This window comes from Octopus bimaculoides, chromosome 10 (genome assembly GCF_046866305.1).
Source record: "Octopus bimaculoides isolate indiv1 chromosome 10, ASM4686630v1, whole genome shotgun sequence".
Taxonomy (NCBI): Eukaryota; Metazoa; Mollusca; class Cephalopoda; order Octopoda; family Octopodidae; genus Octopus; species Octopus bimaculoides.
In genome coordinates, this window is record NC_142937.1 from 76,364,443 (window position 1) to 76,379,152 (window position 14,710).

General features: G+C 32.9%; 1 long non-coding RNA gene across 1 annotated transcript in view; it reads left to right on the plus strand.

The window, feature by feature from the left end:
- LOC149133774 (uncharacterized) overlaps positions 1–14,710 on the plus strand; it is a 52,605-nt gene that overhangs the window by 34,719 nt on the left and 3,176 nt on the right. Inside the window, exon 2 of the long non-coding RNA XR_016243303.1 lies at positions 4,284–4,497. This is a non-coding gene — a long non-coding RNA (uncharacterized LOC149133774). The remainder of the gene's footprint in view (positions 1–4,283; positions 4,498–14,710) is intronic.

Here is a 14,710-nt window from a genome sequence, read left to right on the forward strand (position 1 = left end):
GATTTAGATTTTAAAATCTGTGAATTGTAAATACGTGAATGTTATCCACATGAAAAATCATTCGTGAATTAGGTCAAATCTGCTATTTCAAATCATTGACTTATAAAAATTTTAGGTTTCCATCACGTACTAATGGGAGCATTTCAGCATGGTCGCCTCAATTGCTAGAAATAGAAGCTAAATATTGTATCCTAAAAATAACAAAGACAGCTTAGATAACGTATCCCTGGATATAATATGCATAACAAAACATGATGGTCAAGGCAGGAATGCATTTGGTTATATATATATTTCCTCAAACAATAATGAACTGAAAATAAACCACTACTACTACTACTACTACTACTACTACTACTACTACTACTACTACTACTACTACTACATTGGTAATTAAGTAGAAGGAATGTCTTTTTGATATACACTTTTAAGTATATACATCTGAGGAGTTTCAGGTCTTCTTAGACTATTATCTTACCGTGAATATATATATATATATATATATATATATAATTAAACCTTGGGATAGGCATTATGCCGGTAATAAACACACGCACTGGTTCAGTCCTTTATTAATTTATATAGTTTTTTGTTAAATTATTTCATTGCACTCTTGCAATCTCTTCAGTAACTTGTTTCTCCACTTCCATTTATTTTGAATATATGATCTGGAAGTGGAGAGACAAGTTACTGAAGAGATTGCAAGAGTGCAATGAAATAATTTAACAAAAAACTATATAAATTAATAAAGGACTGAACCAGTGCGTGTGTTTATTACCGGCATAATGCCTCTCCCAAGGTTTAATTGTATTTCTTTCAACACACGTATCCACATCAAGAATCTTGCACACGAAATACACATACGAAATATATATATATAATCCCTCACTATATCGCGGTTCACCTATCACGCCCTCAATACATCGTGGAGTTTTCTGGCTAATATATGTAAATTGATATCGAAGGTTTCTACAGCAGATAAGTATTTTTATACTTTAGAATTTAATTATTTTTGTGGTAAAATAAGCATTTTCACACTTAAAAATTACTAAATTAATAAATAAATATACAGTACGACACTGCAGTGTATAACAAATTAATTAAAATATGCTAAAAGAAAATACTTAGTGTACCGTAGATGAGTAAACAAAGAATTGCGCATACTGTATAGAAAACGAAACCCAGGAGGCAAGTGTGTGGTGTTGTTTTGCATTTATAATGAAATAAATGTAAACAAATTATAAAAATAATTATAAAAAATATACAGTACAGTACTGTTTCTACTTCGCGGATTTAACCTATCGCGGGGACGCGGTTTGGATCATAACACCCTCGACACTCGAGGGGTTACTGTATATATATATATATATATAAAAGCCCTCCGTCAATTATGACGATGAGGGCTCCAGTTGATCAGTTGATCTGATGAATGGGACAGCCTCCAGTGAAATTAACGTGCAAGTCGCTGAGTACTCCACAAGTATGTGTACCCTTAAAGTAGTTCTCAAGGAGATTCCGCGTGACACAGAATGTGACAAGGCCGACCCTTTGACATAAAGGCACTACTCATTTTTGCCAGCTGAGTGGACTGGAGAAACGTGAAATAAAGTGTCTTCCTCAAGACACTTTATTCCGCTGGGAATTGAACTCACAACCCTTCAATCGTAAGCCGAACATCCTAACCACTTATCCATGCGGTCTCACATACTTCTATATGCCGCTAGCCACTAAGACTATTTTATTCTCTCTCTTTTTTATTTTCCCGTGTTCCTTTCTGTTGAAGAGCGTAGGCTCGAAACGTAAAAGTCTTTGTCACCTTCCCGATCGTTAAACTAATACACCTGTTTGTTGATTATACACATATCTTCATCTTTTGTTGTTTTTTTTTTGTAAATTCCAACTATACATATGTATATATGTGTGTGTGTGTGTGCGTGTGTATGTGTGTATGTATGTATGCGTTTGTGTGTGTGAGTGTATATAGACCTATGTAATTTTTATCGATAAAATACTTCATACTCTAAAGTACAGATAAAGTAATAATGGAACAAACTTTTCTTTTTTAATAGAGAGAGAGAGAGAGAGAGAGAGAGAGAGAGAGAGTTTGAAATAAAGAGAGAGAGGAAGAGAAAGAATGAGAAAGAGAGAATGAGGTTGATAGATAGATTTATGGATTGTATGTAATACAGTAACATGTACTTATGTATATATAAGCACATTCATTGTTGATGTACACCTGCGAACTGGCGAGACGAAAGAGAAATGAGTGATTTTGTAGAAAAATCTCTAGTGCAGATTTTTCAATACATTTTTACTGTCACTGTTTCTGAAACCTATAATCAGATGCCTGTATGGCTGTATGCTAAGAAGTTTGCTTCCCGACTACATGGTTCCGGGTTCAGTCCCACTGCGTCACACTTTAGGCATGAGTCTTCAGCTATCGATCCAGGCTGAGTGAAGCCTTGCTAGTGGATTTGGTAGACGGAAAGAAACTCGTCATACATGTGTGTGTGTGTGTGTGTGTATGTGTGTGTGCTTGCCCCTGACTATCGCTTGAGAACTGGTATTTGTGTGTTTATGTCTCCGTAACTTAGAGGCTCAGTAAATGAGACTGATAAAATGGATAGCATGTTTATGAAATAATATGTACTGGAGGGTCGATTCATTCAACTAAGAATTCATCAAAATTGTGCACCAGTTTGGCCATAGTTTGGAGACTGAAGCAAATAAAAGATCAAAGATAAAAGATTGCCGTTATTTGATTTTCACTGAAGAAATATCCCAAAACTCCTATAGCCGGAAATGAAACTTAATTGCTGCATTGATTTTGAGAGATCCCTCGTCCATTTTACTCTGCTTTCTTCCAGCGGATAAGAGCTTCTACGCTGTTCCTTGACTCATATCATTCCCATTGTTTGTCTCTCTCTTTCTCTGTTCATAAGCCGTGTCTACAGCCGTCGATGATCATAGATTCCCTTATCGTCCTGTAAACTCTGGAGATTCATGTTTTTAGTTTTTAGAAAGATGCAGCGCTGGTTTCACTCTGCCTTCTGCCGCTTCCTTTAGGTTACTCTTCTCGTCTCATCTCCCTAGCTTACCCTTAAAGCATGTTACCTACTCAACTCTTAGAGAGGAGGTCTGGTTCACGTGATAACACTCCATGCCTATACACTGGCGGGCTTATGTGAAACCTCTTAGAAGGCCAATCCATCCAAGTTTCGTGTACCTTAACCGCGGAACCATCTACTATTTAACGAAATCTGAAAAAGGTGCGTTGTAATAGTGTACTCATCCAGAGCAAATCTAAGAATTATGGTAACAAACATATTAATTCATTGTTGTCAAATGTCCTAAATTCTGGAGCTGGTGCTTCTCTACTAGATTCGATTTCAAATCCATTTCATAGCAATCATACAATACTGTCAAAAAAAAAAACGAAGAAAAGAAGGGTACATTGACTAACGTGAGTCCAGATACACTATGTCAACGGAAATTCTCTTGATTATGTCTGTTCAATTAGAGCTAAGTTGAATTAACATTAACTGGAAATACAAGGCGGGGAAAGCTTTAAATGGCTACCTAAATTACTACTAAAAATTGTCTCGTCTCCCTCATCTGACACCCTACCGTCTCAAATAAGGTGAACGATACATTGCATTCTTGAGTCATCATATTTGAAGAAAAAAACAAAAAAGAATGTCAAATATCTCGCACTTTTTCAATTTTGATTCAATTGTTTTCAAATTTTCTAAACCAATGTAGTTTTGTATGCTGATAATCAAAACGAAATTTATTTTTGCCATAAATTAATAAATAAAAAGTTGATAGTTTTTAAAGCTTGTAAATTTTGCGTAACTTTAGCCAATTGGAAGTCAACATGATACACAAGAACGTAAATCCCATACTAGTATCTGTTTCAATAGTAACAAGCAAAGTTGTACTCTGTCCTGTCTAAGCTGCAACAAGGATGGTGTGCTCAATACAACTATACCCTTTCACAACCGCAACTACCTCCACAAGTTTTGACAATCCATATTTTGTGACTGCTGTTATTTCTGATTGTCATTTTGTGAAAGACAGTCTTCATGTAGAAAATACGCGGATATCCGATTTCTATTTTCTGACTGGACAAAAGCATTTTTTAATTTTGAGTCTCTGTAACATTTTCCTAAATTTTGCGGGGGAATAGATGAATCTCAAAGTTGGATTCAGCGTGCAAAAAATAACATCAATATACCAAATTTGATAATTTTCCCTTAATCTTAAATTTTCCTATTCTGTGACAGGAACCGAAAAGATCTTGAGGAAATGACTTCGTGAGACAAAAATGATTTCATATCGATGGTCTGATTTAGAGTTAAACAACAATAACAACAACAACAGCAGCATACAGCAACGAAAACAACAACAACAACAACAACAAGAGAAATATTCACTATGTGTCACGAATCCAATATGGTGTACTTGATAGCCACGATCGTTCACGATACGAAAGAAATTGTAAGTAAAATATATATCCATATGTTTTCGATATACATCAAGAAACAAAGTGAACGTGCACGTATATACATACATAGATACATACATACATATATATATATGCGTGTGTGTGTATACGTATATGTATGTGTCTGTATAAATGTATATATATATATATATATATATATATATATATATATATATATATATATATATATATATACATATATATATATATATATATATACATATATATATATATATATATATATATATACATATATATATATATATATATATATATATATATATATATATATATATATATATATATGTATGTATGTATGCATGTATGTATATGTGTGTGTATGTATATATATATATATGTGTATATATATATATATATATGAAAGTATGTGTATGTATCTATATATCTCTATAAACTAGGTAGGTTTTATATCTTTTCTGTTTAGTGTTGAGATGAAAGGCCGACTCAGAAGTAAATTACTTATAGAAAGCAAAGTACATTTATAGTCACAACAGCTTCATAATGATTTTGTCTTCACACACAGTGTTCAAGTTCTTCAGTCATCTACGGTTAGCTTTAATAATCTAATTTAGATCTGAAAGTAGCTTTAATAATAATGTTCAGAGAAACGTCGAAAATGGTTTGTCATAAACATCTTTTGTTTGTATGTACCGGTTTGTATCTGTGCGCCTGTTTGCATGGTTGCGTTTGTGTGTGGTTTTTGTGTATGTTTGTACGTGACGATACGAAACGCGTTTGTGTGTTTACGTGTTTATGTGCAAATGCATTCATACCTATGTGTATGCGTTTATGTTGTATATGTGTTCATGTGATGTGTGCGTGTTTACGCGTTTGTGCGTGTATGTGTTCATGTATATATATATTTGTGTGTGTGTGTGTATTTAGGTGTGCAATTGTGAGCTTCTGTTTAAGTGTGCGTCTATGTGTGTTTTCATGAACGTGTGGGCATCTTTAAACGTATTTTCTGTATCTGTATGGGTGCATACGCATTTGAGTACTTGCGTGCGTGTTTGTATGTGTGTTTAGAACTGTGTTTGAGTATGTGCGTGCGTGCCTGAATGTGTGTAGATGTGTATGTGCATACATGTATGCATGTGTGTGTGTGTGTGTGTGTGTGTGTGTGTGTGTGTGTGTGTGTGTGTGTTGTCTGTGCATTTTAGAACGTCTCTATGCTGTTGTATAAGTGACTGAGTGCGTATTGGGAGTGTATGTGTGCGTTTCTGTGTTAATGTGTATATGTATGTATTTGTGAGCGTATGTGTGTTCGAGTGTATGGTTTTACGAGTGTTTTTTGTGCGTCTGTGCTATATTTTGTATGTGTTTCTGTCCGAGATTTAAACACCTTTCAACTATTCACTTGCTAATACCGTTTAGAACAAGTAAAGAACGCCTAATAATTTCTTTTCAATATAACACACATCTATTTTCTGTATAATGAGTTCGAATTTTGGCACAAGGCCAGCAATTTCGAGGGAGGGGCTAAGTCGATTACAGCGAACTAGTGCTTAGCTGGTACCTATTTTATCAACCTCGAAAGGGTGAAGGGTAGAGTCGACCTCGATTGAATTTGAACTCAGAACGTAAAGACGGACGAAATGTTACTACGCGTTTTGCCCGGCGTGCTAACGACTCTGCCAGTTCTCCACCTAATGTTTCCTACATAATAAATATACTGATATTTTCCAATATAATGCAAATATATATATTATATTATATTAAGGGCATTACTACACATAAATGCCTCACACTCTGAGGGACTCTTACAGTCAAAACTACCATAATAAATATACAGTGTATCGACAGCGAGGGAATGCAACCTGGAAATCGTCTCTTGAAAACAGATTCAGCCGCAAATCATATGATTTCATAGTTAGTGTACGTAACTCACTTTCCAATCGTCAATGCAGCCATAATCAAGACATATGAAAGTGAACAAAATTCAACATACCAGACGAACACCAAACGTCTCCAACATAGCACATAGAAATACTCGCACTTATATATTTATGTAAGAGGCAGGCCTTTTAAATTACACCTCGGTACACGTGTATATATATATTATATATACATGCATACATGCATTCAAACATATATATATATATATATTAGAATTTCTTTATACAACTCTTAAGGATTTTCCCATTTTCTGTCACAACTGTTGTAACGGCCATGCTCGTAACTCTTCATAACTTACAGAACTGGTAAGGGCTGAGACAAAGTTGTCCTCAAATCGAAAACCTGGATCGTATATTTATAAAAGAAAGGACAACTCTAATGAAGCTCAAGGCTGTATGGTTAAACTAGTCGATAGATTAAGTGTCCACACACACATATAGGCCAAGTTGAAATTTGAACTTGGCAAACTAAATTATGGTAGAAACATTTGATGCTATCTCGAGTAATCATTTGATAATTGGTCTTATTCCTGTACTCGACAGTTGACGCGGGACAATATTTATCATTCTCAGACGGACGAAAGGCTGGTAATTATCAAAACGAAAGACATCCAATCTAGGTCAATACAGTAAGGCATTAATGCATTCGCAGACATAACAGATACCGCAAGGCATCTTGTCAGACCCTAAAACAGTTCCGCTAATTTAACATCCTGGACTGGTTCTTTTGAGCATGAAAGGATTAAAGACAAAGTTGACGTCAAAGTTTGAACTCAAAGCGCTGTGCATTATGTGTCTAAACGATCACCTCTAGGCGTTCTATCCAGCACTCTAATAACTCTCCCAATTTTCCGTATGATATCAATTAAATTGTAAGGTTTGTTTTAACTGTTACCTTCAAGATGGATGCTATCGTCTTACATCTGTTACTGAGAAAATCACCCACTCAAAGCCACAGATGTGCGACTATTTTCGCTATTCTGTATGGGATTGTATGAGTGTGTATGTGTGTGCGCTTACGTGTTTTTGTGCTTACGTGTTTATTACATCTAGAAATCCTAGTTTATCATATTTGGAAAATCTGGTTGGTTTAATAGGTATACACTTATTTCGACGCTATGACTGATACTTCTGTTAATATGAAAATCGTCCGGCTGCATCTTTAATCAGCATGTTTCCGCATTAAAGACAGGGATGATCTGACGTATATGATAATATGGATATCACACTTTGGAATGCATGTTATTGTTTATGGATATTACACTTTGGTATCTTTGTCATTTTTTATGTGAATTGGATGCCGTTTAGACTTCTATTCGTTTCTATTATTTGATCTGGGGAAAAAGATTTTGCCTATGGCCCTCTTAACTTTTCCCTCTGAAACGGTGAAATCGACGTAGTTATACTCCTCTAACAGATTTGCAAATAAATAGATACAAAAAAGACACGGGTCTCCAAATTTTCGACAAAAAGAGGAAAACTGACCACAGTAGTTAACGTGGGGCTGAATCGAGACGTGTGATTACGGGTACGATGATAAATCATGTCGAAATAAATAAACCTATATTTATCTTTGTTGTAGATGTCACCATGTCAAGCTTTCTCCTATACAGTGGGAATTTTTTGTTGCATTTTAATTGTATATATACGGTATACAGATGCATTGTCGTCTGCATCGAATTGCGGGTGTTAAGATTGTGCATATTATTGAAATAGTAATAGCTTTGAGGATATTCAAAAGGACAGATTAGAGTAACTCTTGCATGTAGTCTTCAGTGCTTTTATGCGGTTCTCCATTAATTCATTTATATTTATACATATATATATATATATACATATATATATATATATATATATATATATATATATATATATATATATACACACACAGAAAGACACACACACATATATACATGTATATGCATATATATACATATACATATAAATGTATATACATATATATATATATAAATATACATACATACATGCATACATACATACATACATATATGTATATATATATATATATATATATATATATATATATATATATATATATATATATATATATATATATATATATATATATATATATATACACATAATACATATATTATACATTAATAAGATGTTCTGCGAATGAAATGCTTTTATTATCATCGTGTAAAAAGTTATTGTAAGTATATTTATGTTCCTTCTCTAAGTTCTTTGTTTTGTCAGCAAATATTTTAGACGTATTTACAATATGTTATATACTACACATCCCAGCTTATTATATCTAGAAAAGTATTGATTCTTCTTCAGAGTACAATAGCCTTGATTAAATTAAGGACGTTATCTTTAAAGACATCGAAGTTATGGGCATTTCCTGGATGTTAATCTCTAAGTTATTTATTTCTATTTTGTGGCCTTGCTATTTCCTTTATTCTAGAAGCAAGTCTTCCACTACATACGTTTTATCATATATCCCATTTCTTTGATGAGTGTTTTAATAGAGTTTTCCGGGTGGGGATTAGCATACATTTTACAGAGGTTTTCAGTACTAATGTTGTCATTATTTGTACTCCATAATTATGTATAACGTTTGAGTACATTGACAATACTGAAGAAATTAAGATGAATATTATATTGTTCTTTGGTTTAGTTGTTCTTTCTTTTCTTCACTATCGAAAACAAATATCTACCTTAATATAAGAACTCTGTAAGGCGAACTAGCAGATTCGTTAGCAATCGTGCAAAATGCTTGGTGGTATATCGTTCATTTTTATGTTCTGAGTTCAAATTCCCCCAAGGTCTTGGGATCGATCAAATAAGTAACAGAACATTGGGTTTGACATAATTGACTAGATATTTTGTGCATATAATAGAAAGGAATTTGAGATATATGAATTTAAGATAGCAAAGTCATTAGAGGGTCGATTAGAATATCTTGCTATATTTGTTTCAGCGTCCTAAGTTCAAATCCCACTAAGATCTACTTTCATAATCTCGGGTTCGCAAATACATACCAAATCAAGGCCGTACTGGCGGGATTGTTTGAGCGACAGATTTATTTGAGGTATCTATTCCACATCTTTCAGTTCTGAAAATAAACTCCACCTCCAAGCAATAAATTTTCGTAGCTGGAAATGAAACCTATGCGCCTATGATAACGGTTAAATTTCTCCCGTAGAAGATGGTATGAAAAGCATGATAAGTAGATCGTACGTGAAGATTATAAATTCTAGAGCAAGATAAATAAGAAAATTGCAGCAAACCTGCGTGAAAGTAATATCAGACATGACATGCAGACCATCATATAACATGTTTGATATTCGCATTCCGTATTTATTCTCCTTCTCCGTTTTACGAATTCAGTGCGCACATGCGCATTGTGTGTTCATACTTCTTTTTGCGGTTCCTACTCAAAACTGTTTACAGATTACAACCATCTCGCGAACGCAGGTTCGTGAAGAACGCTTCACTCTCCGATATTTGTGAGAAGAGACTGAAAGATAAACAGTATATTAAACATGTATCTAGTAAAGAGCGATACCCATCAGTATCTAAAAGGAAGACCCGAAAATCGTCATAGCAACCGACGGAACTCTTGCTAAGCTTACGCTCCTGCAGCTCTTTATGGTAGTGCATTGCAGCATAACGTGGGATATACTTCTATTTAGAGGATCAGTACAGGTCGACGCTAAATATTTTGCTCGTGGACATATTAACAGCACAAGGGAAGGATGATAAAAAAAAAAGACTAACGTCCTGATTGTTGATCTGTAACCTATGGACATCCTGCGAATCATCTTAAAAAAAGACAGTCATATACAAACCTCCTGCTCGCGAGCAGCAGGGGAAAAGGAACAGAAGTTGAAGTGAAAATTGTAATAGTAAGACTGGGTCTTATAAACAGCTATAATAACTGATGACGTTAGTGATATTGAGGATGAAGATGAAGGATGACAACGACGACGACGACGACGATGATGATGATGATGATGTTGATTATATTGATGATAATCATATGAGGATGATGCCGATTAAGATGATTGCATCGATTACTTGGATGTCGATAAAGATCAGGCGATCAATCAATGAACGTGACGTTAGAATTGCCAGTTCTATGTGAGGCCAAAGAATTACAGATATGATCTAAGAGTGGATTTGCCTTTCCATACCACGAAACACTAAAGATGGATCGTCGCTACAGCAGTGAAAGCAGTATATCAAAATTAATCTTCATGTTTCACTAATAACATCAGTACTGCAATAGCGAAGACCACTTTGGAAGACGTGTGTCTTCATCATATACCTGTGTGTGTATGCTTACGCGCGCGTGCGCGTATGTGTATATATGAATTTTATATATGTGCATATATATATATATATATATATATGTATGTACATATATATATATATATATATATATATATATATATATATATATATATATATATATATATGTATGTACATATATATATATGTATATATATATATATATGTATATATATATATATATATATATATATATATATGTATGTATATATATATATATATATATATATATATATATATATATATATATATATATATATATATATATGTACATATACGTATATATATATATGTGTATATATATATATATATATATATATATAGACACAGACATATATGTATGTATATGCATGTACAGATATACATATATATGCACATACATAAATATAGATGTATACATATCTATGTGTATATACGTATATAAATTAATACATATATATGTGTGTGCATGTGTGTGTGTTTGTGTAAACATATGTGTATGCATATATATATATATATATATATATATGTATGTTTCAAGTACGTATGGATAGATCTATGTACGAATATATACGAATGATGCTGATAGCATCTCAATGTGTGGTGTATTAGTTTCGTTTATCAGTCAATACCTTGAGACTAGATCTAACCATTGACGGGAAAAATATGTAATATTTTTCATACAGATGAAATCTCTTACGTTAGATCAATATTGGAAAGAGCTTATCATGAAGACCTTCAAGAGAACAGAGAAAATGCATACTTATACGCAAGCATTAACATAAACCTATAGAATTATATAGCATAGATGCATGGGCATACACATTTTCCCCCCATTTTCCATTTTACTGTCATAAATCTACATCTATATATGTATGCATACATACATTCATTCATACACACACACACACACACACACACACACACACACACACACACACACACACACACACACACACACATATATATATATAACCTAAGTAGAAAGATGCGTTATTCTATAGTGTGTATGTATATATATATATATATATATATATATATACATATATATATATATATATATATATATATCTATATATATATATATATATATACGTATATATATATATATATATATATATATATATATATATATATACGTATATATATATATATATATATGTATGTATGTATGTATGTATGTATATGTATATATAGACATATACTTATATAGGTGGAATTGTCTGTATATATATATATATATAGCTGTATATATATATATATATATATATATATATATATATATATATATATATATGTATGTATGTATGTTATCTATATATATAATACATATGCATGTATACAGTATACATACTATAAATATATATATAATTCACTTATATATATATATATATATATATATATATATATATATATATATATATATGTATTTATGCATACATATATATGTATGCATATATATATACATACATACATACATATATATATATATACATACATACATACACACACACACATACACACACACACACACACACACACATATATATATATATATATATATATATATATATATATATATATGCAAGTCTATTGGAGTTAGTGTCATTTTCTTTATACATACATACATACATACATATATATATATATACATACATACATACACACACACACATACACACACACACATACACACACACACACACATATATATATATATATATATATATATATATATATATATATATATGCAAGTCTATTGGAGTTAGTGTCATTTTCTTTATACATACATACATACATACATACATACATATATATGTGTACAAAGTGACAGGCAGATTGATGCAATACATCTCGATATGTACAAATATTTGATAAGATTCAGACGATATCAATATCGTAACGATCTATCTATGTATAAGCGTAATATCGTTCTTTGAATAATGAATATTACATAAGTACAACTCGTTTAAGCTCGACAGCACTTATCAGCCTTATGGAAGCTTGGTATGGAATTGCGCATGCAATTTGTCACCATATCCTGTGATGTAATACTGATGTGATTAATTAGGCTATAATGTGTTGCAATATCTGTTTATTTAACTTAAAACAAATGTGACAGCTTGAATTGATATGCTGGGATTGACATTACGTTAGGTTACCGTCCAACAATGATAAACACCGCCAGAAGACTTTGATATCATATTTTATTTCTCCGAACCAAAATGTCGATATCTGATTTGTGTTATCGTTAAACGTGAATACGTTTTGATTATTTACTGCGTTAGCAAAAGCCTGTCATAGTTGAAAGTAACTTTTATCCTTTTTATCTTTTAGTTGCCTCAGTCATTGGGTTGCCGCTGCAAGTGTTCGTATTCGAACGAATCGACACAGAACTTACTTTTCTTTTAATGAACCTGATACGTATTCTATCGTTATCTTTTTTTTACTGAACCGACCGCTAAGTTACGGAGGCGTAAACAAACTAACGCCGGTTTTTAATCAGTAAAGCACAAAAACACATACACATGCACAAACACACGCGAACACACACACACACACACACACACACGCACACGCGCACGCGCACACACTGACACACACACACACACACACACACACACACACACACACATATATATATAAATTCAAAAAGAAGTCCACTGTGTGGCGTTATTATTTACTGTAATAATGCCCTTTATATAAATGTAAACGAATAATTATATTCTTGGGAATAGAAATTTCCCTTATGAATTTTTTACACACTGGCTTCTTGATAAAATTCTTGTAAAAGAGTTTTATCCCTTTTTGAATTTATTTATCAAATATATACACGGAATATATTCAATGTTGAATTTTTATTCCTGTCTCCACATGGGTACCCAGAAGCAACCCGGAAGTATTCCCGCTGCTTTGATGAAGATATATACAGATAAACTTCATTCCCTTTACTCTGTCGGATACGTAGTGTGTTCGTTTTTGGTGAGGTGAGAATTCTGTTTATTTATATATATTTTTGGGACAATACTGTGCTGATGAACGAAATCTAGATTCATTCTAGTAATCGCGAAATCGGCCGATGCACAGTTAAGTTTATTTAAAAGAAAGTTGGTCGTCTTCTCTTGGTTGTTTTTCCTCGCATTAGGTACTAAATGTGGTTATTATGTGTGGCGTTATTATTTTCTGTAATAATGCCCTTTATATATATATATATATATATATATATATATTCATTTTAGCTATATATATATATCTATATATATATATATACGTTCGTGCTGCTGGTCGAGGTGAGAGGGATAACTCCCTTGGCAAACAGGACACAGTCGTGTGTCGATAAGCCAGCTGGAGGAGATGTCCTCCTGGGGCTAAAAGCAACAGTAACATCCACCCCTAGGGGTCAGCCACACTTAAGTGGCAATATACTACACTATATATATATATATATATATATATATATATATATTCATCAAGATGCACATGCATAAAGTGATAATACCATGCTTGATTGAAAAACCTTTTTGATAGAAAAACATGAAAAAGCCCTATGATCAACCAGTTACAAGTCATTAAAATTGTACATATGATTCGAAAGGGCAGGTATTCGAAAGGGCAGGTATTCGAAAGGACAAGTTATAGTAATTATTGCATGTAGTCTGTGTTTCCCATATTATTTGAAATACCAGAATGTGATTTGATATTTTTAATAGATCAAATAAGAAAAGAAACTGGCACTCTGTCGCTCACGACGACGTGGGTTCCAGTTGATCTGATTAACGAAACAGCCTGCTCGTTAAATTAACGTGCAAGTGGCTGAGCACCCCACATATACGCGTACCCTTAACGTAATTCTCAAAGAGATTTAGCGTGACACAGAATGTAACCAAGCTGGCCATTAGTATTACAGTTACAACTCATTTTTGCCAGCTGAGTGGACTGGAGCAATATGATGTGAGTTGAGGGATATTAGTCGTTATTCATAGTATTTCAA